At 35.3% G+C, this 20,735-nt stretch overlaps 1 protein-coding gene across 3 annotated transcripts in view; it reads right to left on the bottom strand.

Annotated features, from left to right (window-relative positions):
* Nucleotides 1-20,735, bottom strand: part of COX7B2 (cytochrome c oxidase subunit 7B2) — a 136,627-nt gene that overhangs the window by 73,447 nt on the left and 42,445 nt on the right. Inside the window, exons 2-3 of one of the 3 annotated variants that reach the window (XM_070372939.1) lie at nt 10,710-10,835; nt 9,882-9,937 (exon numbers count right to left, since the gene is read on the bottom strand). The gene's annotated coding sequence lies outside the window, so the exon portion shown is untranslated. Of the gene's footprint in view, nt 1-9,881; nt 9,938-10,661; nt 10,836-20,735 lie in introns of all 3 variants that reach the window. The other 2 variants (XM_070372938.1, XM_005892921.2) reach the window with 2 other exon arrangements.

The raw sequence follows: 20,735 nt of genomic DNA on the forward strand, positions 1-20,735 counted from the left end.
TCAAAGTGACAAAAATCAGGAAGTTGCATAGTACAAATGTTAGAAAATATAAGAGTGAAGTTAAGCTTCCAGGTTTTACTGTTAGGCCTATAAACTATTTTAGAAAAGCAATCAAGAAGTACTTAGTAAAATTATATCCACATGTGACCTATAGAATCCTCTTGGTAATACAAAGTGTCAATCATAAGAGATAAGATGAGTAAAATGTGGTATATGCATGAGACGAACTCAAGGGAACAATCAGAAGAATAAAATTAGATGAATACTATTAAGAGAATTAATAAATCACAAGAAAAAACAGGGCTGATCAGAAAACCTATTAAATAGAATAAGTAAGTGAAAGTCATTCAGTCATGTCCAACTCTTTGCAACCCCATGGACTGAGTGACTGACTTTCATTTATTCTCTAGGCCAGAATACTGGAGTGGGTAGTCTTTCCCTTCATCCAGGAAATCTTCCCAACCCAGCCATCAGACCCAGTCTCCAACACTGCAGGCAGATTCTTCACCAGTTGAGCCACAAGGGAAGCCCAAGAATACTGGAGTGGGAAGCCTATCCCTCCTCCAGCGGATCTTCCTGATCCAGCAATTGAACTGGGGTGTCCTGCATTGCAGGCGGATTCTTTACCAGCTGAGCCATCCGGGAAGCCCACTGGTCATAATTTATGTAAACTAAAAACACATGAACACATACATGCAGAGTAACACTATACAATTTTCAAATATACATTCAACTCAAATCTAACATGAGTAAGAGTGGAGAGGAATGCCAATGGAGACAAGGAATCAAGTAAAGGTAGTAAAAGAAGAAAGATCTTACACATCTTGCTACTTTAAAGTTAATTAATTTGTAATTACCTAATTGATGAACTTGTTTCTTTCCTACCTGATGCTAAAGCGACCTAGAATGGTTCTGACAGTTTGTATCTTAAGCACTTCATTTCTTTTTCTTAACTCATAAAATTATTTTTTTGTTACATTTGAAACCTATTTATAAAATCATATTTTTAAAAAATCAAATGTTTTTTTAAAATAGGTTTATGAGATAAAACATAAGTCTTCTACTGTTTCTGCCCTGTTCCTGATTCTCACTCCTCTGAATACACTATTTTGATAATTCTAGTGCTTCTTTTTTTATCTTTTCCATGCTTTTAATTTAGCATTTTATTTCTGAGAGTTCTATTAAGTTTTCATTTTATTTCTTCAAGTTTTAGAACAAGCTTAACTAACAACAGCAATAATAATAATAAATACAATTATGTTCCAGTTGATAATAGAGCAATTTTGTTTGCTATTGCTCTGAACACTCAAATCCACATACAAATACACAAACTCATGTCATTTTCACAAATACATTAATTTTCTAGGCTGTTACAGAAATCAGACTATATATATTATATAGCAATGAGATTTTATATGTGTATGCTTATGTGTATACACATTTAACTCAATGCCCAGCACAAAATAAGTACTATAGATAGAGCTCCATTTAAACCTCCATTAATTTTAAAAAGTAGTGTGCAGAATCAGGATACATCTTTAAATATTTTAGACTATATCAATCTCCTAAATCCTGTTTTACAAAATTCTTTCTCTATGATGAATAAACACCTTTAACAGCTAAGATTTAAAAGTTTTCAAAAAAAAAAATAAATAAAAAAAAATAAATAAAAGTTCTTTCAATAAAATCATTAACTTGAATTATTTATCTATAATTCTCTATATTCCATTAATAACATAATGTGACAAATCACACAAAGGTAATGTCAGAGAGTCCCATTACAAACACTTATGGCTCTTAATCCTCATCCCTTGATAGTACTGTGGAATGAGAACTATGCTTCAGGGTAAAGTTTCCAAAAGCAAACAATTCAATTCTGATTACCTTAAGGGAGAGCAGATAAGGATAACATTTTACTGATGATAAAGTTGTCAGCAATGACTGAGTCACAAAGGACATTCAGCTCAACTTTTATCAAAGATCCAATTAAATTAGAACAATGTCTCTCTAGGCATTCTGCTTAACTACGTTTTTCCATATTTAAATTTAGCTATAGGATGTATCTGCACTACATTTTCCAAACATTCTGTTTCCTAATGGATCATCTTTTCTGTAATGCCTACTATTGGTCATTTGGTTACATTCTTTATTGAGGCAGCTCTAAGTTTAGTAGTCAACTTTAGTTAGAAAAAGGTATTTAAATTTTCAATTTGTTTCTGGCTTCCAATTCATACCATTAAATCTGTTCAGGCCACTGTAACACAAAATACATAGACTGGATTGCTTGAACAATACAATTTCTCACTTCTGGAGGCTGCAAAGTTTAAGATCAAAGTGCTGGCAGATTTGGTTCCTGGTGAGAGCTCTCTTCCTGGCTTGCAGTGTATCATAGATCACTGTGTCCTCACATAGAGCTCTAGTCTCTTCCCCTTCTTATATTAATTATATTGATAATCCTCTAACATCTAACACTGTTCCCACTATGGGGTCTCCACTCTCATGACTTCATCTAAACTAAGGAACTCCGAAAGGCTCCACCTCCTAATACCATCAAATGAATTTTGATGAATGAATTAACAAATGAATTCTGGGGAAACACAAACATTCAGTCCACAACACATACTTTGCAATTATATTTAATTTGAAATCAACACAGAAACCTTAAACATATTTTTAAGTATATTCTCATTATAATAGTTTTCACTCTGCATTTATTGAGTATTTTAGAATGTTCTTATAATACTGGTGTGCATCAGACTTACCTGGGGAAGCCTGTGCAACATATAAGTGAGATCCAACCCAAACATACAAGTAGAGGCACAAATAAATGAAAACATTACCTTTGGTTTTCTATAGGTGAAAACTCTTGAAAGAAAAAAATATCTTCCTATATAAATAATCTAAGGAAGATACTGAGAAGTTAAAAACAAAATGCCTCTTTAAATAAAACTTCTTTGCAAATTCGTAATTAATTCCTGATTATTATATGACCTTGATCTCTTTTGGAAATCTAACGTAATTTTCAAGTTATATTCATCAAATATTAATGACTCACTATAATCATAACCTTGTTTATCAAAATCAGGAATATATTATTTGGAGATAGGTTTCATCAACAGGAAGAGACAGTGCTCTTAGAAAAGTAATGATGATTATATATCCACCAAGAGTTTTTTATAACATTCTCTTTTTTGTGTTTCTATATAGCCTCACGGGCTTCCCAGGTGGCTCAGTGTTAAAGAATCCACCTGACAATGCAGCTAATGCAGCAGATTCAGGTTTGATCCCTGGGTCAGGAAGATTCCCTGAAGGAGGCAATGGCAACCCACTCCAATATTCTTGCCTGGAAAATCCCATGTATAAAGGAGCCTGGCAGGCTGTAGTCCATGGGGTCACAAAAAATCGGATATGACTGAGCAACTGAGCATGTATGCACACATACAGCCTCATGCTGTTTGCTACATTTCAGAAATACTAAAAAGGAAGGTAAGGTTTGGTTAAGGACAATAATAGTAATAAACCATAGAACAGATTTATAAATGAAAAGACACCAAAGGTCAAAACTCCTCATTCTGAGACTGAGGTTGAAATAAGTGAAGCTACTTCAAAAAGAGAAGACATGAATAAAGTGAACATAGGCATTTACTGAATTCTGGATGCCTAGAACATAAATCTAGAAAACAGTATACTCTTTGAAAGCACATTAGTGTTTCACAGATGAAGCAAAGCAGCCTGCCAACTACAAGCAAAATAGTTCCTAGAAAATTTAGATGAGTTTGCATATTCTAGATAAGCATCAAATTATGAAGAAAAGGTAAAAGGTATTTAGGTCAAACCCTTATTCTGTGGCATTTGACATCATGCAAAGTAATCATGCTTCCTCAGAGGCAGCAAGCACTTTAAAAGCTAAAAAAAAAAAACGAATGAACTATCTATATGTCTTACATTAGAAATAATTTAATTTGTAATAAATGATTTAATATATTTCAGATATAAAAATATATAAAAATGAAATATATATATATATATACACACACACCAGAAAATCACTCTTGATCAAATTCCATTTTAACAAGGTAATTAGCATCCTTCATTAGATGAAGAATGCAGATGCAATATGGTCATAGAAGCCAAAATATCTCTTTATTTTTGTTAGTTATCCTCTTTTTTCTTTTTCAGGAAGACTGGAACTGTACCACAGAAAAGTGTCTATAATTTTCTATCAGACCCTGGGAGTCATCTATCAAAGCATAACTTGGTCCATTAATCCTGAGTAGAGCAAAAGTATGGAGTATTCTGTGATCACACAACATGTCTTGTTGCCTGATTGGTATTCATAGCTTCTCTCAAGTGTGTGGTAGACTAGAGATGGCCAGTCCTTATTATTCAAACCTGGATCACTGGCAGCTTTCCTCTCATTCATCTTCTGGGAAAACCCTGTGTCACAGTTAAAAGAAATAGTAACGTGCTCAAATTTCCTTCTGTAGTTTAGCCCAAGACCTGAGAATTCTGAATGGCATTTGGCCCAAGCCCAGAAATTTTATTCCACATTGATTTTTGCCTTTCCTGAACATTTTTTCATTTCAAAATCTGTACCAAAAAAACATCACTTCAAGATCAAGCACTGAAATCAATGCCAATGTCCCTGGACTCTCTTTTTGAAGCAAGTTCTTTGAATGTTTAGTGCTTTTCAAAACATTGACCGATTAAAATTTTTATGCTCTATTTTGAGACCATTTTCTCATTTTAACTCCTTTGAGTGGCTGTAATTTTATAAATAGTGTCCTTATTATGATCTGTTTCTGGCTTTCCTCACAGACTGTGCCGAGAGTCCCGGAGAAGAGCAGCCTATTTTTGTGCTCTCTTGAGGAGGCTTGTTCCCTAGCCCTCCCTCATTGTGAGTCTGTTCCGGGCTGTTGGCTGCCTGATGTTTTGATGTCTCTCTCCATTAACTAACTCTTGCCTTTCAACCACCGAGCTTCAGTTCCTTGTTTACTGCCATCCTTGTCACAGCTCTTGGCTTACTATTCTGTGTCAACAGAATCCTTGGCAACTTCCTGTGTCATTTCTTGCCACTCCTTCTCCACAGATTGCTTTTCACCAATTTGACTTTCCAAAGATAGCCTGTCAGCAATTCAAAGTGTAGATTTTTATCTCTGGTTTCAGAGACTGTGTTCATTTTAATTATTAGTGAGAGTCAGAAGACAGACCCATAAAGGTAAGTAACCACCCACACTGTCCTGTCCAAGGTGCCTGAAATCCCAGAAAAGAGGTTCATTTCTCTGATTTCAAAAATTGCAGCTTTGTTTTTAGGAGAGCTTGATCAAATTGTAAATACTGTCTTCTGTACACACTTAGGCTTTTTACATATACTGCTGAAGTGTTTACCATATTATATATGCGATTTCATATTCTATTGTCATAATTCATCATAGTTCATATATAATATCACAATTAATTTTATGTTTATATGCATCTATGGGACTGTAAGCCATCTACATAGGAATGATGTTCTAGACCTTATACGTTAGTGTCTAGTGTAGTATATGATGACAATAGGTCTAAATACATGGCTGTTGAGTTACCAGATACAAAACACTTGGAACAGGTGAAAAACTTATACCACTAACTTCCAAGGCATTCATTTCAACTGTAAGAAGTATCAATTTGGGAACCGAGTCAGTTGATGCAACAGAAAATTCAAATAACAATGACTTAAACACAAAATGGTGACACTTGTCTCTCATAATAAGTTCAAGGGAAGAAGATTACTGATATTGATTTGGAAGTTCAAGTAAGTCATGGCTAAAATTTCAGCAATATTCCTAATCTTTCAAAGTAGCAAGGTTCCAGTCATCATGAGCACCTTCCAGGAACAAGAAAGAAAAGGCCAGAAGGAAGACAAGAAAATCAACATCAAGAATGCAGAAATTTCCCAGGAATTTCATCGGATTTTTGTTTATATTTCATTAGACAGAATTATGGCAGATTGTCTCCCATAGCAACAAGGAGAATGAGATAATGGGGAATTTGTGGGTTTTTTTTTCTTTCTCTTGACTCCACAAGTAAGAAGAAGAGAATGAGTACAGAACAAGTCACAAGAAATTGCTGTCACACAGGGGTACTGAGAAGTGCATGAGTGCTGGGAAAAAGTCAATTTAAGTGAAAATGTAAAAGATTCAATGTAAATGAAAGAGAGCATATAAAGTCAGCTGATGGCTGCTTCACTATCCTGCCCAGCTGACAGAAATCAATCAGATCCACAAGCCTGACTGAGGCATGGGATCTTCATGGGAATCCTAACACAATATTTATTTTTCATCAAGCCTCTTTATGGGTTTTATAAATAAAGTAGTCCTGAGCATTTTCTAAATATCTGGCTCTGTGGTATGTTGAATAATATAACACAATATTTGCTTTAAAGCTGCCCTCCTTAATCTAAACTTTGTAACAACAGAAGTGAGCACAGGATCTTGCAATTGTCCACTAAAGAAGCACTTAGACTCTCTATGTGCTTGTGGGGTGAGTTTTGAGAGGGAAGGACTGACTGTCAGAGAAGAAAAAGTGGAGCTTACCAGATGAAATGCAGAAGGATGTTACCAGCATAAAGGCAAATGCATTAGTGCATAAAGGCTCAGGAAAGCATTCTGGGATGTGTAACGTATTCAGTAGTGCAAAGCACAGAATTCAAAGAGTAAAGACAACGGTAGTGAGGCAAATCAGAAGACAGGTAAGCAAGAACCAAAGAGTCTTTTTGAACAATGAGACAATGAATAATTTTAAGCTGTTACTAGCTCTAAGTTTTCAGAAAATTATTCTGGTGCTACCGGGGACAATTTATAGGAGACAGGTAACACTGGAGGGAGAATTCAGTTAAAGGAGTATTCCGACTGCTCCAATGAAAAATATGATTTGTTTCCATGAAAAATATGATTGTTCCAATGAAAAATATGAAAAATAAAGGAGTATTCCAATTGTTACAATGAAAAATATAGGATTTGGGGAAAAAAAGAGACTGGATTCCATGAACATTAAACAAGTCAAAGAATAAACTCACCAAATGCTGTGTGTGTATGTGTATGTAATGGGCAGGCAGGAGACTAAGTTCCGAAATGGGACAGAAATGAGGGCAGAAAACTAAAACAACTCCCATTTCTTCACTCATTCATGGATTCAATAATGATGATTTTCCTAGAGATAGTGTTCCAAAAGAACAAGCCTGTTCACACCGTTTCCTTACTGAGTTGTTTAGTAGTCTTCAAAACAACTTATTAGCAAAAAGAGAAACTTATATTAGCTTCTGTAGCAATTAAAGAATAAAATCTGGTATCTAAAACATGAGGGAAAATTCTTAAACCATAAGGAAAATGATGTAGCCTTCACAAAGCCATTCCTAGTAATTAGATACTTAAATACTAATAAGAACAATAAGGCACAAAGGAATAGATTATGGTTCCAGCTCCAGAGAAAACCAGCAGAAATGGTGAGTTGGAAGCATGATTAGCATTTATTACTTTATAGTATGCATAAACGTACCTCAAAGTTCACTAACCCAATAGTCCTTGTCACTACTATCAGCTCAACCATGCTAATAACCTCTTAATGCGTTGCCTGGTTTGAAAAAATTGTGTAGAAGAATAAATCCCCAAAGTAATTCTGATTTCCAAATATAAAGAGCATCCATATTAAAAGATCCAGCTCTTCTTTTTCAAAAGATTGGGTTCTTGTACGTTTGTATATTGGGAGATGATTTGACCTTAAGGACAATAAAATCAATGAATTAACAGAAATGAGTAAGTATGATTTAAACAAATACAAAGCATAGTGTTTATAAGCTCATTTTAAATCAGAAAGACAACAATAGAAATCTTGGCCTAAGCCTCATCAATAACACAGAACAGCACCCACTTTACAGAATTATTTTGAGAATGAAATGCTCACAAGGCATCCAGCCTTAAATCTGACAGATAGTAAATCTTAAATGCATATTGATATAAATGACGAATTAACAATATTCTGCAAAGTAGCAATTTGCATTCCCCTTTTACAGAGAGATTAAGGCTCTGTGATGGATACCGATTTATTCAAGGTCACAATGCTAGTAAATTTCAACAACAGATTCAAATACAGGTCAACTATCATAGGTTCACTGTTCTGATTTTTTTAATTCTATATTTTAGAAAATATCCTTTTAACAGGCCAGGACATAATATAAATCCTGTGCTGAACTTCTAACTTCAGAATTCAATGAAAGAGGTACCATATAGAAGAAAATGAAAGTAAAACCAGTTTACTCCAAAGAGTTCAGTGTGATAGCCCTATAAATGATCATGTTTAGAACCTAAAAGAAATGGTTAATATCATCATGATAATTTAAGTTTGGAGAAGAGACAGTAGAGGGAATATAACTGCAATTACCAAATTTACAGAAATGTAGTTTAGAATAATATACACATTTTCAGTTTGCAAGGATGGTTTAATTACACCCCAAGGACTAAATATTAAATGCAAGGGAAAATGAAGTTATAAAATAGACAATCTGTTGCCACATTTGAATGATAATTTACAGGAGTGAGGGTGATTTCAGGGGGTGGGTAAGAGTTCTGTTTATGATTCAAGGATGAATTATTATGTTTATATTTGGAATTTCTGTGGTTATAGGAGGGTACTAGAATATAAAAAAAAAACTTAGAACTTAAGATCAATTTTTTCACACAATGAATATTTTAAAAGTAAAATGTGATGTCTTAATTCTCATATTTAATTATTAAAATGTTCATGAGTTTACCAAAAAGAAACTGTTTATAGAAATTTGGCACTGAACAAAGCTACCACCATCAAAGAATTTTATTACCCTGTAAAATTTTATCTCAGTATATAATTTAATATTTACCAAAGCATATATTACTGATCATTAACTTTAACTTAAGGAGTTTACGGCTTAGTATTCCCAAATTCTACATTCAGGTTCACCACTGATTCCAGATATAAAAATGGATAAGGGCAAGGCAAAAAATAAATTCACATTTCTTCAGATAGTTACACATCATACTGGTCTGGCTGGCATAGCAGGAAAAGAAGTCATATCACCATATAATAGAAAAATGAAAAAAAAAAAAGAAAAATGAGATTTAAAAAACAGTATATAAAAAAGCTAACAAAGGATATTGTACAGGACACAGAATTTTAAGTTTTATCTTTTAATAACTTATAATGGAGTATAATATACAAAGATTCTGAATCACTGTACTGTATACTTGAAGTTAAGATAATATTAAAAATCAACTATATGTATCAATAAAAGAGTACTCAATAAAAATGTTTTAAAATGAAAAAGGATAGTGCCTAAATTTCTCATAAGCATGATTATACAATCACACCAGGGGGCGCTCTTAACACTGAAATGATGGATGGCATTTTAAAACAAATGGTGGTCTCAGCTAGCTAAAAAAATGATCTTTCTAAGCCTGTACAGTACTTGCAATAAGTGTTTACCTCTCCAAAATGTTTGCTGGCAATAAACACATTTTATTTTTCATCCAACTGCTTTCATTTTAAGATTATCAAATTAATCTCTCAAATAAAACATTTTTGACAGATAGGAATTAATCTTATTTTGGAAACATTTACCTATTTACATATGCCCCCCATTCTTTCTGTGGTGGGACTAATTCTGAATAATAAATACACTGCTTAGAAGTACATACAACTTTTCACCCCGACTTTGTTGTTAATTTTATTTGTTTATAATTTCTTACTAGCACTTTCCATACTTCCCCCGCCCCCATAAAAAAATGGGTTCCTTAAAATTATCTAAAATTGACACTCATAGTGAAATTCTAATCGTGGCGCTATGGGCCTTTTCCATATCTTATCATTACCTGACAGGAACACTGAAGCTCAGATGTTCTCCTCACAAAGTTCAAGATTCAGATTCCTAAAAATATAATTAGAGAATTAGTATGAGGTTTCAAGGAAACAGAAAAAGGCAAAAAGTAAAGAGTGAGCTATATTATCCAGAAAATCACCATAGAACTACTCCACCAACAACAAAATATTTTACACAAGCAACACCTGATTAAACAAACCTGAAGAAATAAAGTACAAAGAAAAGAACTGCAAAGCATATGAAAGGAAGGGGACATGGTTCCTGCCTTCCTATGGAGATACAGAAGGAGTCTGTAAAATTTTCTAAACCCATGTAGTAGAGACCACACTCTTTTATCTGTCAGCTGCCTCCATGAGTCACCATTTACCTGTGTCCAAGCCCAAATAGGCAGAGTTCTGATCAAGGTTCACCTGATATGTACAAATATAGGCAGCTACCTCATCCATGCGAGTTCAAGGAAACAATTATGAACGTCTCTACTGTTTGTGCCCTAAATCCACTTTAATGCCTCAAATTCTAGTCACAGGAACACTTTTTTTCTATTCTATAAAAACACACCTGGAGAAAATGATATATTTATTCAATACTTTCAACCAAAGTGTAAATGGATGATGGGAAGCCCTACCTAACCAGAAACAGATAATAACCGTTTTCCAAAATGTGGGTATGAAAGAAAAACAAAAAGAATAATGGAAGAAAAGCAGGAAGGCCCAAGAAGAGAAAACCCTGAAGACAGAGTATATTAAGACAGGACGTATGTGACTCCCATTACCTGCACCTCCTACTCTGTACTGAGAGGTTCATTAAGGCAAAAGCAGACCTGTTTGCTGAGAGGCAACTCTGGCACACTGTAAAATCACAAGAGTTTCCATCAGCAGCAAAGTCAGAAAGCTGAGGGGCTGGAGTGTCACGTGGTCCATCCCGGTAGAAGCAGGCGCTGAGCTGGCTGGTAGAAAACAGATAGAGGTTACTTCTCATTATGACTCCAGTTGCCAGAGTCGCCAAGGGACCTATATTTTAGATCAGGTCCCAGTGCTACCTGAACATAAGGATCAGGTCCAACTATTTGTGACCCCATGAACCACATCACATCAGGCTTCCCTACCCATCACCAACTCCTGAAGCTTGCTCAAATTCATATCCATCAAGTCGGTGATGCCATCCAACCATCTCATCCTCTGTTGTCCCCTTTGCCTCTTGCCTTCAGTCTTTCCCAGCACCAGGGTCTTTTCCAATGAATCAGTTCTTTGCATCTGGTGGTCAAAGTATTGGAGCTTCAGCTTCAGCATCAGCCCTTCCAATGAATATTCAAGACTGATTTCCTTTAGGACTGACTTGTTTGATCTCCTTACAGTCCAAGGACACTCAAAAGTCAAAAGACTCTTCTCAACACCACAGTTCAAAAGCATCGAACTTCAGTGCTCAGCTTTCTTTATGGTCCAAATCTCACATCCACACATGACCACTGTCAGCAAAGTATATCTCTGCTTTTTGATATGTTAGGCTTGTCACAGCTTTTCTTCGAAGGAGCAAGCGTCTCTTAATTTCATGGCTGCAGTCACCATCTGCACTGATTTTGGTGCCCAAGAAAATAAAATCTCTGTTTCCATTGTTTCCCCATCTATTTACCATGAAGTGATGGGACTGGATGCCATGATCTCAGTTTTTTGAATGTTGAGTTTTTAAGCCAGCTCTTTCACCCTCCTCTTTCATCAAGAGGCTCTTTAGTTCCTTTGCACTTTCTGCCATAAATGTGGTGTCATCTGCATATCTGAGGTTACTGATATTTCACCCTGCAATCTTGATTCCAGTTTGTGATTCATCACAAACTGGATTGTGATTCATCAAGTCTAGCATTTCGCATGATGTGCTCTGAATATAAGTTAAATAAGCAAGATGACAATATACAGCCTTGATCTACTCCTTTCCCTATTTGGAATCAGTCTGTTATTACATGTCCGGTTCTAATTGTTGCTTCTTGACCTGCATACAGATTTCTCAGGAGGCAGGTAAGACTGTCTGGTATTCCCATCTGTTTAAGAATTTTCCACAGTTTCTTATGATCCACACAGTCAAAGGTTTAGAATAGTCAATGAAGCAGATGTTTTTCTTGAATTCTCTTGCTTTTTCTATGATCTAACAGATGTTGGCAATTTGATCTCTGGTTTCTCTGTCTTTTCTAAATCCAATTCGAATATCTGGAAATTCTCAGTTCACGTACTGTTGAAGCCTAGGTTGGGGAATTTTGAGCATTAATTTGCTAGCATGTGAGATGAGTGCAATTGTGTGGTAGTTTGAACATTCTCTGGCATTGTGCTACTTTGGGATTGGAATGAAAACTGACCTTTTCCAGTCCTGTGGCCACTGCTGAGTTTTCCAAATTTGCTGGCATATTGAGTGCGGCACTTTCACAGAATCATCTTTTAGGATCTGAAATAGCTCACTTGGAATTCGATCACCTCCACTAGCTTTGTTCGTAGTGATGCTTCCTAAGGCCCACTTGACTTTGCACTCCAGGATGTCTGGCTCTAGGTGAGTGATCACACCATTGTGGTTATCTGGGTCATGAAGATCTTTTTTGTATAGTTCTTCTGTGTATTCTTGCCACCTTTTCTCAATATCTTCTGCTTCTGTTAGGTCAATACTGTTTCTGTCCTTTATTGTGCCCATCATTGCATGAAATATTCCCTTGGTATCTCTAATTTTCTTGAAGAGATCTCGTCTTTCCCATTCTATTGTTTTCCTAAATTTCTTTACATTGATAAGCATAATCAAGAAATGACTAATTAAAAAGTAAGAGATTTAATAACTTGGGTCTTGGATAAGAGAGAAGAGTCAAGAATGACACAAGTTTCTTGATCTCAGGAACTGAAAGCATAGAATATAGCTGCCATTTAGTGGGACTGTGAAACCACTGGTGAAGCAATTATTTTTACTATTAGGGGAAACAATTATTTTGACTTTCGATATTTGAATTTTTTAGATATCTATCAGACATACTCAAAAGAAACAATATAAAGAATGCAGCGTCTTATCAGTGTGGAGTTTACAGAAGGATTTGTATGTGCTTGTGTATGCCAACTCAGTCACATTTGTCTCTTGTGACCACACAGACTGTTAGCCTATCGGTCTTCTCTGTCCATGAGATTTTTCCTGGTGAGAACACTGGATTCTTTACTGCTGAGCTACAGAGGAAGCCCCTTACAGAAGGATATCAAGTTTTAAATATAAAACAGGATTGTAAACTCATTGATAGTATAAAGACATGAGATACAAGAGGAAGTGAGTACAGACAGAGAAGAAAGATGACAGAGACCAGCCTTAGGGGTGAGTAGATTCTTAAGGTGCCTCACTCCTTCCTGCCTCCTGGGTATCATGCTCTTGTTTGATTCCCATTCCCTAGAATGTGGGCAGGACCTGTAACTTGCTTCTAACCAACAGAATACATGACAGCATGCACATGATTGACACTGTGAGCACAGTATTACAATAAAGTATATAGTGCCCACAGTGTTGGAGATTTTCCCTTGCTAGCTGATTTCTGTGAAGCAAGAGCCATGTTGGGGAACCCACTAGGCAAAGAACCGAGGGCAGCCTCTATCTGGCTTCCTGTAATGTCTCTGAACTTCAGCCAAGAAATGAAGCCCTCACTTCTATTGCCTTAAGAAAATGTATTTTGCCAACAACCTGTTTAGCTTGGAAATATATTCTTCTCTAGTAAAGATTCAGATGTTACCTCCACACCAGCTGACACCTTGTCTGCAGTCTTTCAGAAGACTTACTTAAGCTGCATCTAGACTTTTGACCCAAAGAAACTGTGAGATAATATATGTGTGCTGTTTAAAACAATTGGAAAGTGTCAGTTGCTCAGTTTTTTCTGATTCTTTGTGACACAAAGACCAAAGACCCCAAGCAGGGACCACCACGCTCCTCTGCCCATAGAGTTCTCCAGGCAAAAATACTGGAATGGGTAGCCGTTCCCTTCTCAAGAGGATCTCCCCCACCTGGGGATTGAACCTGGGTTTCCTGCATTGCAGGCAGATTCTTTACCATCTGAGCCAACTTTGATGTAATTTTTTTATGCATCAGTAGAAATTTATGCAAGTCCTGAGCTACTACAAAATTTAGAGGCTAAGGAATTATGAAAAAGCCAGGGAAAAGACGAACAAAGAGAGACTAGTGAGGTAGGAGGAAAACCAAGAGAAAAGCATTTCTCCAAGAGAAATTTCTCCAGATTCTTCAGACAAATCTGACACAGAGATAAAGAGCAAAGAGAAAGTTGAGTCCTCTGACCTACTAGGGGCACAGGGGGTAATCACCAATTACAGGAACAAGGAAACCAGGGGAGCCATCTCCATTCCAGCCTTGGAATCCTCTACTTAACACCTTGCTGGCAGAAAGGTAAGAGGCAGTGATTCTGCGTGCACATTGGTAGAAGCCAGTAAGCATTCAGTTCCTTCTGCCTTAGGAGGTCATTCACTAATACTACTAGTCCTTTCAATGAAAGACTAAGTTTTTTAAGCAATGATGAGTGTCCCTGCAGATGTTTCTGTGAAGAGGTGGGTCTTAGTGTTCTAGCCAGCTTATAGGTGATCATCATTGGAAGGGACACAAGAAGCAAAGTCCCAGCCGCCTTCACTCCAGCCTCCTTCTGAGGAGAAAGCACTAAGTAGCATTCCTAAGTAAAAGACATTCAGCCTTATTAGGCTCCCAGGAAGACCCAATTAGTGCCAGAGTTGTGCTACTTCACTGTTTATAAGGCTTTGAAAGTTGGTATTTCAAAACTGGTTAACACTTAATATTAATCAAAGTCAGTTCATTTTAATTACTAAGTGGCTAACAACTTATTTTTAAACTTTTGTTTTTAGACATGCTCAGATTAGCTTTTAATGTGCATTTTTTAAAAATTAATACAACTAAATCTAATGAGCATGTATTATGTGAAAGGCCCTGAATTAACTAGGTATGTCTCAGTGAAAGAAACTGCCCTGCCACTTTTTGAACATCTATAATTTGTAAGCAAACTTATACTATTTATAAAACACTGTCACATAATCAAAACCTATGTTGTGCCCTAGTATCATTAATATTCAGCTTTTATCTACATTTATCTACAGTGAGCATCCTATTTTCCTATAATGCTTTGAAAGCAGTTTCTTTCTTGTTCATTTATTCACTGAAGATATATTGAGCACTTACTTAGTTAAATAGAGAGGCAAACTGTATAAAAGATACACAAGTATTCATTATTCCTGTTCTATTAGAAAACAATACTATCCAAAACGTGCAAAATGTTTCCCTTTTATTTTACATATGCAATATGTGGTATCTATATGTATGTGTGTGTGTATACATGTGTTATATGTACGTGTATATTATACAGAGTTGACTCTTTTAATCAACACAGGAGTTAGGGTGACAACCATCAGCACATATAAAAATTCTTCTATACCTTTACAGTCTGCCTTCTGAATTAATGGTTCCACCATATTCTCAATTCCACATCTGTGGATTCAACCAAACTCACATTAGGTAGTATTATAGCATTTACTATAGAAAGAAATCTGCCTATAAGTGGATCTATGCAGTTGAAATCTGTGTTGTTCAAGGGTCAATTATATCTGTAAACATATACATTATATATGCATTTACTCTGCCTAACACATATATATACATATATATATATATAAATATATTTTATGTGGGTATATACATATGTATGTGTGTATATATATACTTATAGTATATTTCTCTATAGATATTCTGCTAAGCTAGCAATGCAACTCTCCATCTTGCACCATCAGCTCTTCCCAAGGTTTTACTCCATTATTAATGCTAAAAGTTAAATCAATTGCTGATATACTTCATTTTGTTTGGGTTAGCAGGTTTCATTATTCTCAGTAATGTCCTTGGCACCATGAAGCAAGGGGAATTATATCATGGCATGGAGGCGTTTTCAACTTATTTTATTACTAACAGTTTTCCTAATCTTCTTTGTCCAATCCTCACTAGAATATATATCCCTCCACAGTATTTACTCCTATTAGCTTTTCACTGAAGTACTTTTGAACCCACAGTATGTGCTCGATAAGATTTACCTGACTGGAAAACTACTTTTCCAAATGACTGAGGTGGCTTGCATGAAAATGGAAATATGCATTTACACAATCAAATGGAAATACACCATTAGATAAACATATACAAACTACAGCTAAATATAAGGGCCTACAAAATGCTTAACCCATAGTTTTGTTCACTCAATAATTTGTCTAATGAATTGAAGACAATAATTGTTTTGAAAAATATGCCCATGTAATTGTTTTGAAAATTAAATCCAGCCCTGTGCTTTCTCACAGCTATTACAAAGACAGAAAAACAAGTTCTGTAACCTTATTTCCAACAAAAATAAGTATTTCATTTTATGAAAGAAAACATTTTTCCCTAGGTGATTAATTCCAAGAATTTATTGCAAAGATAATTAAAAATCAGAGCATGTCTTCCTTAATGATCTAAAGAAAGATGGATAAATGGACACAGCATTGTTAAAATGAAGATGTTGAATTGAGTGAGGTATACAGCTCTTTCCAGAAATTCTATCAACTGTGTGATTCTATCAACTATCATTCTTAGTGTTAATTATTCCTACATCCAGGGATAATTATTATTTATTAGAACAAGTTAGTGAGCATTTTCAAGAAAAAGAAACAGATTGCTAAATGAACATAAGTATCTTGTAAATTTCCCAAATACAGAATAATATGTATAGTATAGATATCACACATGGAAAACATATCTTAAGATCCATTTTCTATTCCCCTAAAATGTAATATGAAGTATCACATGAAATTATATAAGTGAACACAATTTTAGCCTATGAAACACTGCAGAAATGTAAATTAATTACTAACATTGTAAAAAAAAAAAAGTATAGTTATTTACCAAGTCATATATTAGTGAGAATAAATTGCTGTTCTCCATAGGCCAAATGCATTGCTTGCCAGTACCATAGCAGGCTGCTGAAACCATTATTCCTGATGAGTGCAATTATTAGGCAGCCAGGCTTTGTACCACATTTCCATGTCCCCATAGAAACAGAAGTCAGTCATCTTGGGCTAGGCATCTAATCCAAGGACAGTGAATTCATTGGGTTGGCTTGTGACAATAAATGAGAACTGGTTCAAGTTTAAAAAATGCTGGAGCCAATGTACTTCTTTCTCTTTGGATTCAAACTAAGAAATGACAAGGAAATTGAGCAGTGATGGAATTGAAAATGACAGAGGAATAAAGAGGCAATAAATGTTACTTGGGAATATAGGCACTGAGGATAGTAGAGTTGCCATTGGAGGTGTTTTGGTTTATGACAGGATCCAACAAAGTAGGTAGCCCCCAAGAGCACCTGCGTTGCAGTTCAGTACAAATTCATCTGTGTTCTAGTAAGAAGATGCCTTTTTTCTCCCAGCTTTAGTGAGATATAATTGACATATAACAAAGGGTAAGTTTAATGGCTACAATGTGCCAATTTGGTAGATATATATATTGCAAGCCTGGTGTGTGCAGAGTTGGAGATGACTGAGGGACTGAACAACAACAATATATTGCAAAATATTACCAGAGTAAGGCCAGTTAACACAGCCATCACCTCTCACAGTTACATGTGTGTAGGGCAGTGTGGGTGTGGGTGCATAAGAACATTTAAGATACACTCTGAGCAATTTTCAAGCACATAATACATTATATCCCCCTAATTTACTCATTTTATAACTGGAAGTGTGTACCTTTTGACCATTATCACCCAATTTCCCTCTCCCCACTGCAACTCTGTTTCTGAGTTTATTTTTTTTTTGATTTCACATATAAATGAGATCATTCAGTACTTTCTCTGACTTAAGTCACTTAGCCCTCAAGATCCATCCTTGTTGTTTGAAATTGAATTTTCTTCTATTTATGGTTGAATAAGTTTATATTATTTAGAAAATATTATATAATAATTATATTACACAATGTTTATATATTAGTTATGAGTATCAATAATCAACATACTATATTAGTGCATACTGGGTGGTAAGTCGCTTCAGTTGTGTCCAACTCTATGCAACCCTATAGATTGTAGCCCACCAGGCTCCTCGGTCCATGGGATTCTCCAGGCAAGAATACTGGAGTGGGTTGTTATGCCCTCCTCCAGGAGATACATATCCTCCAGGATATATAGAATCCTGCTTTTTCAAAGGTTTGCTTTACACCAGTTGGCTTTTAGTACCAGTTTTTGTTAGTTAAAAGAAATCCAGAGAAGACTTTTCACATATATGAAAAAAGGCAAAAAGTGAAAATAGCATTCAGCATCTGTTTTAGAGTGGCGCCACCAAGCTTCTTCCCCATTAACTACACTCAGTATCTTAGCATAAAGTCATCATAGTTTGAACTGTGTGTGAGCATGTGTGCTTTATCTAGATTTATTTCATGCATCTGTTAGTGAGATGTGTGTATCATAAGGTAACTGCTGCTTCACTTTAGGCCATTTCAGCTTAAGAAAGGTTTCATAGGAACATTCTGCTTTCAAGTAGTGTGAGAAACCTGTACAGGATATTTTCCTTATCCATTCACCCATCAACAGATACTTATTTCCATACCTTGGCTATTGTAAATAATGAAACAATGAACATAAGGGTGCAGCTATCTTTCCCTATGGAAATGACTTCATTCCTTTAGGATATACACCTAGAAGTGAGTTGCTGGATTATGAAATGAAGTGAAGTTGCTCAGTCGTGTCCGACTCTGCAACCTCATCAACTGTAGCCTACCAGGCTTCTCTGTCCATGGGATTTTCCAGGCAAGAGGATTGGAGTGGGTTGCCATCTCCTTCTCCACGGGATCTTCCCAATCCAGGGATCAATTTTTAATTTTTTGAGGAATCGCCAAACCTTTTCCATATGGCTACACCATATACAAAAATAAACTCAAAATGGATTAAAGACCTAAATGTAAGACCAGAAGCTATAAAATTCCTAAAAGAAAACATAGGCAGAACATTCAATGACAAAAATTTCCATAATATTTTTTTGGATCCACCTCCTAAGGCAAAGAAAACAAAAGCAAATATAAACAAATGGGACCTAATTAAACTTAAAAGCTTTTACACAGCAAAGGAAAACATCAACACAACAAAAAGACAAACTACTGAATGGGAGAAAATATTTGCAAATTATATGATTGATAGGGATTAATATCTAAAACATACAAACAACTCATACAACTCAATACCAAATATAAACAGAATAAAAATTGGCAGAAGAACAGACTAGACATTTTTTTCAAAGAGAACATGCAGATGGCCAACCAGCACATGAAAAGATGCACAACATCACTAATCATCAGAGAAATCAAATAAAACCACAGTGAGGTATCACCTCACACCTGTCAGAATGGTTATCATCAAAAAGAATACAAATAACAATATCAGCTATGACACGGAGATAAGGGAACCCTAAAACACTGTTTGTGGGAATATAAATTGGTGTAGCTACTACGGAAAATAGTATGGAGGTTCCTCAAAATTTATCTACCATAAAAATGTAGCTATCGTATGACCCAGCAATTCCACTAATACATATGTACTTGAAGGAAATGAAAACACTAATTCAAAAAGATATATGCACTCCAATGTTCTTACAAGCATTATTTGCAATTTCCACCATATGAAAGCAAGCAACCTCAGTTTCCACCAACAGATGAATGTATAAAGAAGATATGAGAGATATATAATGAAATATTATTCAGCCATAAAAAATAAAATTTTGCCATTTATAACAATACGGATGAAACTGGAGGGCATTAGGCGCAATGAAATATGTCAAGAAAGAACGATAAGTATTATATCATTTATATGTGGAATCTAAAAAATAAAAAAAAAAATGAATACAGAAACACAAAACAGAAACAAAGTTACAGATAGAGAGAACTAGTGGTTACCAACAGGGAGAGAGAAAGGGGAAAGGGGCAAGAGATATAGGACTAAGTACAAACTATTATCTACAAAGTAGGATACAAGGATATGATGTATAGCACAGCACATACAGCCATTATAATAATTTTAAATGGAGTATAATCTATAAAATTATTCAATCACTATGTTATACAATTAAAACTAATATAATATTATAAATCAACTATACTTCAATTAAAAAATGAAGAGAGAAGATGTAATAGCAGAATAACAATACACTAATCATCACAGAAGAAAACACGACAAATGCATTAAAACATCCTTTTGAGCAATACTAAACGTATGCAAACTAGTCATGCATTTCATGCTCCTCTGAGTTCTGGGCTAAGTGAGAAAAAGTGAACTAAAAATAAACAAATTGTACATAAACAATACGATCCTAAATTTGTTGAACATATATAATATAAAGGCAACAAAGAGATGTTTAAACAGTTAAGCACATAGACCTGGAAAAATAGAAAATTAACTGTTTACAATGGATTTCTCTGGGTGTTGGATGACAATATTTTTCTTCATACTTTTTTATAGTTTCTAAATATTCACAGTTAAGTCTGGTTTTGTTTTCTAGTCAGAAAAATAAAGTGTTACAAAAAAGATAGCCCAGAATCTTACTTATGTGCCTCCTCCAATTTCTTACAGATCAGTGAGAAATGAAAGCCAGGCAGAGGATATGACTACAGAACCAGAACTGGATGGTACTTTTTTCCAAAGCCCTTGATTAACATCACCTGACTCAACTGTGCTTTATTTCACATACTCTCTTTAGCTCAGCACTAGAGGACTAGAACACTGACTTTCACTGCTCAGGGTCATCTTATATGGATTTAAGTTATTTAACCAATTGTT

The sequence above is a fragment of the Bos mutus genome, chromosome 6 (assembly GCF_027580195.1).
Source record: "Bos mutus isolate GX-2022 chromosome 6, NWIPB_WYAK_1.1, whole genome shotgun sequence".
Lineage (NCBI taxonomy): Eukaryota > Metazoa > Chordata > Mammalia > Artiodactyla > Bovidae > Bos > Bos mutus.